This window comes from Morus notabilis, unplaced genomic scaffold (genome assembly GCF_000414095.1).
Source record: "Morus notabilis unplaced genomic scaffold, ASM41409v2 Scaffold1206, whole genome shotgun sequence".
In the NCBI taxonomy this organism is placed as follows: Eukaryota; Viridiplantae; Streptophyta; class Magnoliopsida; order Rosales; family Moraceae; genus Morus; species Morus notabilis.
The window spans coordinates 102208-107544 of record NW_010364076.1 but is presented as its reverse complement, the minus strand read 5'-3'; the positions used below and the strand labels follow the sequence as shown (position 1 = coordinate 107544).

Sequence of the window (5337 nt, the reverse complement as noted above, 5' to 3'; positions counted from 1 at the left end):
CGGTGACTCGTTTAGTGACCTTACAGAGCCCGAGTTACCACGTGTACGGATAGATGAGGTATGAAATTTCACCTCGACACTGAAATAAGTTAGGGTCTTAACTCTTAACTAAGTTAGGGTCTTAACTCTTAATTGTCCTTTTTACGTAGAAAAAAATAATCTCCTTTTTCTTTTGGGTAATAATTACCCTCGGGGAATCAGAAAACGGCAGTCTGAACAAGGCCGAGAGCATCGTTCATTTGGCATTTTTCGTTTGCATGGATTAGGTACGTAGCAGCTTATACATAAATATAGACATGCATATATATTACATGGTGATCAAGAGAAGAGCCATAATAAAATCTAAAAAGGAAAAAAAAATGAACAAGAAATTAGAATTGGTTTTCATACCTTGTCCAGGAATGGGACACCTCGTATCCACAGTAGAGTTCGCAAAGCAACTCATCGCTCAACTTCTCATCACAGTCCTCATCATAAAAGCTCCCATTCGACCCGAAACTGGCTTCCTAGACCGACTCCTTCGCCTCCGCGTCCTCCTCCGACCGAATCAAGTTCCTCGACATCTCACAAAACGTCACCGTTTCGGATACCAACCCCATCGTCTTCGTCAACTCCTTCATCGAGAACCACAAACCCCACGTCAAGAACGCCGTGAGCAGGATTCTAAATCCGGGCCTAGGTACTCCCCGGCTAGCCGGATTCGTTGTCGACACGTTGATGTCGACGATGATGGACGTGGCTAGCGAGTTTGGTGTGCCGAGTTATGTGTTTTTCACGTCAGGGGATGGGTTTCTGTCCTTCATGTTCCACCTCCAAGCTCTTAGCGATGACCATGGCGTGGATCCGACCCGGTTTAGAAACGACCGTGATTCGGAACTCATCGTCCCCCGTTTTGTGAACCCCGTTCCGGTGAGTGTCTTGCCCGGTATAGTGGTGGACGAGGCCTCAACTCCGATAATGCTCAACCATGCAAGGAGAATAAGATCCCAAACCAAAGGTATGTTAGAGGGTTTATTATACTTTTTTATGTCAAATTTGCTTATACTTTTTGTAATTCTCTTACTGACTAATAATCATACTCATGTAGCGTAGATATCAGAACCACAAGATAGTGTCAATATTAATTGGATCTCAAATAATCGATCTTCACTATAATTAGTTGGTGTAGGTAATTAGAATTTTCAACTCCAAGAACTAGCTTTCTACAAATTGATCTGACGGTACTTATTGTATTTAACAAATTACATTTAAAGTAGTATATAGGCGAGGATCCATCCCTGTCTTATTTAAAAAAAAAAAATTTTTGTCTAAAAAGTAATTAGGCCTAATTCATTTCACCAATTTGAATTTTTAATTCTAATTTTATTACAGTTAAAAACTCTAATAAAAAATCACATCTAACTTTTTTTATTACAGTAAAAAATTTTCATATAAAATCACATCTCAACTCAAATTAAAAACTTAAATCTGTCAACTGAATGAGACCTTAGTCTTAGAAAACTCGTAGACAACTTGAAAATATATTATATATACATTCTGTTTATTCTCTTACAGTCTTGAAAAGTATTAGTATTATATAGCGGCTTTGGTCCTTTTTATTAATGATAATTGTCTTCTCTCATCATTCTAAGAGAAATATTAGAGTTATACATCCAATCTTGGTAAGTGACTAAGCCAGCCACATTGTCTTCAGTGGGGTTGCTTTTGAAGCTTTTATTTTTACTCCATTAAAAAAAAAAAAACTAATTTTGCTTGTATTTAATAAGAAAACTTATAATTTTACATCCATTATATAATTTGATTTAAATATATCGTACGTGGCCCTATTTTATATATATAAAAAAACTAATGACAAACTGGTGTGCCCAACTCTGTAATTGAGATATATATTAATCGTGTTTTCATTAAAAAAAGGAAAAAAGAAAAACTATCTATAATTCTTTGCACTATGCCCCTAATGAAAAATACTTTTGGCTCCGCCACTCGTCTCCATAGCCGATATTTACATGTATCGAAAAATTTTATTATAGAAGGCGGGATATTGTGTGATGGATAATAAATAAAAGTTTGATTAAAAAAACACGTGGTAATAAATTTTTTGTTATTTCATCACTTGAGTGTTTTCCTTAATTACGTTAAAAATTTTGATATATAAATAAGCAGGTATTCTCATAAACACGTTCATGGAATTGGAACCCCATGCACTCGACTTCGGCAGTAAATCTCCGCCAGTGTACCCCATCGGTTCCTATGGTCCTTACGCCGTCCTCCACCGATCGACAAGCTCAATTTTCCCTCCGAATATGCCGATCCCAAGGAAGTTCTCCCCGAAGGGTTCATGAATCGGACGGCCAGTAGAGGGAAGTGTTGGAAAAATTCGGATTTAGGAGGATGAAAAGAATAAAAAATGCAGAAAGAGGGTTTGAGGCGTATAGGAATACTTTCCTTTAAGGTTTTATTTGCCATCACTTCTCAAAGTTTGCTAATGAGTTTTTAATGGCAAATTATCCCCAAGATACAACAAACCCTTGAACACAATATTCAATAAAAAATATTGAGTTCCAGAACAATAATCAATCTGTATTTTCTGAAGTCCATTAATTAAAGACAGGGATGCATCCATCCTCTTTAAGTGTTACAACCTTTCACATAAAGATACATTTTCAATTTTAAAGGTTATCTTTTATATGCTGATGCACTTATATCAATAGTTATTTCTATTGTTAATAAGTGCTCAGATATGTGAGAAAACATATCACAAATAGATGCAATGGTTCAAGACCATTTCAGATCACTAAAACACACGAAAACATGTTTTCCGTTAGTAATTTATGCTGCAGCGGATAACATTCGCGCTGCAGCGCTCGGGCTACGCAAAACAGACCCGAGAGGTCTGTTTTGTGCGCGCTGCAGCGCCCAAGAGGCACGCTGCAGTGCACGCTTCTGTGCACTGCAGCGCGAGGGCTTTGTAAAATAGACCCGAGAGGTCTGTTTTGCGCAGGCTGCAGCGTGCGCTTGTGCCCGCCCATTCTTCCTGAATGTGTTTTAGACTAATTTTATGATATCGAAATTGAGAGATATATTACAATCTCTCTAACAATCCCCCACTAAATTGTAATATTTCTTCAGAATTAACAACGATAAACACATACATATATGAAGGTATCTTTCGATTTTAACCTTCACTTAGGGACTATAATTCAAAGTATTCATAAGACAATAGTGTGCTTTGCATTAAACTTTGTCTCTTAAGCAAATACCAGAAATATCTCACATATGTGTTATCCCAGACTTAAAAATTGTTCCAATCGTTTAGCACTATTCCGGCCTTGTGCTCTATCTTGGATTCATGAACATTTACAAGACTAAACCAAGGTCTTGTTAGGAACGACACCATTCCTTATGTTCACATAGGTGAAGTTTGAATTATATCTCTAGCTACTATGAGATTCGAACTCCATTAAGAGTATAAACTCAACCTCAACCACGTAGTTATTTTTGCACCAACATCTTGGAAGGGACTAATTAAAGTTCGGCGCTAACCCGGTCACATAACAATAATTTGTTCTTACCCATTTAACTATGGAATATCGGTACAACTATTACATAGTTGGGTTACCATCATTGGTGACTCTTTCAAAAAAAGGTTTCAGTCCCATTCCACTAGATTTTTCTTTGACTAAGTCTCTTGAAAGAACTTTCGTCAAAGGATCCGCTAGGTTCTTATTTGTCCTAACATAAACAATATTAATAACACCATCGGTTATTAATTGTTTAACATATTCATGTCTCAAGCTAATATGTCTAGATTTTTCATTATAAACTTTGTTATAAGCTCTAGACAAAGTAGCTTTACTATCACAGTACAAAGAAATATATGGCATCGGTTGTGGCCACAACTCAATATCAAGCAATAGATTTCTTAGTCATTCTGCTTCTTTGCCTGCAGCGACAAGTGCTATGAACTCACTCTCCATCGTAGAGTGAGTTATGCACGTTTGTTTCTTAGAAGCCCAAGAGATGGCTCCTCCTGCAATTGTAAAAATTCAACCGGTTGTGGATTTATTATCACTTGTACTTGTTATCCAACTTGCATCCGAGTACCCTTCAAGTACGGTCGGATAGTCATTATATGACAAACCCAAGTTAATGGTTCTTTTAAGATAACCAAGTACTCTTCCAATTGCATTCCAATGTTCAATACCCGGGTTACTCGTGAACCTAGATATTTTGCATACCGCAAATGCTATGTCGGGTCTTATACAATGCATAGCATACATTAAGCTACCAATCGTACTAGCATATTCAAGCTGTGCCCCCGCTCGGCTTGCATTCTCTAGTAATTTAATACTAGAATCATATGAGGTATTTGCTTCTTTGAACTTCAAATGATTGAATTTAAGAAGCACCTTCTCAATATAATGAGATTAACACAACGAGTAACCCCCACTATGCTTCCTCACTCTTACACCTAAGATAGTATCTACTTCACCAAGATCTTTCATCTTATATTGTGAAGTTAGATATTTCTTGGTATCATTTACCCCTTGCATGTTTGTTCCAAAGATAAGCAAGTCATCAACATATAAGCATATTATCACACCAAAACTATTTGTAAATTTAGAATATATGCATTTATCCGCATTATTATGCTTAAAACTATGAGATAAAATGACATTATCAAATTTCTCATGCCATTGTTTTGGTGGTTGCTTTAAACCATAAAGTGACTTGACGAACTTGCAAACCTTCTTTTCATTTCCAAGTAGCACAAACCCTTCAGGTTGTTCCATATAGATTTCCTCATCAAGATCACCATTTAGAAAAGCCGTCTTAACATCCATTTGATGCACATGCAAATTGCATATTGATGCAATTGCAAATAGCACTCTTATGGATGTCAATCGAGCTACCGGAGCTTATGTATCGAAATAGTCTATACCACACTTTTGTTTAAAGCCCTTAGCTACTAATCTAGCTTTGAATGTTAGTATAGACCCATCGGTATTGTACTTTCTTCTAAACACCCATTTGTTGCTTATTGGATGCGTTAACCGGGGGTTCAGGAGGACATTCCTCAACTAGGACGAATTTGTAGTCTTCGCAGACCAATAGTATGTTCATATTACTTTTTCACTTAGCGTAGTTATCACCGTCTAATTTTTCAGTCGCTAGTAGTGTGATAATGGGATTCGACATATTGCTGGAAATAAATAGAATATTCATCTAATCAATTTATGCGCATGAATATCAAGGCATGTTAATTTTGGCACAATTAAATATGATGCATGATGCACATGAAAAATACATAAATCATGTTTTAATTTTAGGTGCCAA

At 36.6% G+C, this 5337-nt stretch overlaps 1 pseudogene; it reads left to right on the top strand.

The window, feature by feature from the left end:
• The first annotated feature begins 359 nt into the window (after positions 1-359).
• Positions 360-5337, top strand: part of LOC21397404 — an 11483-nt pseudogene continuing 6505 nt past the window's right edge.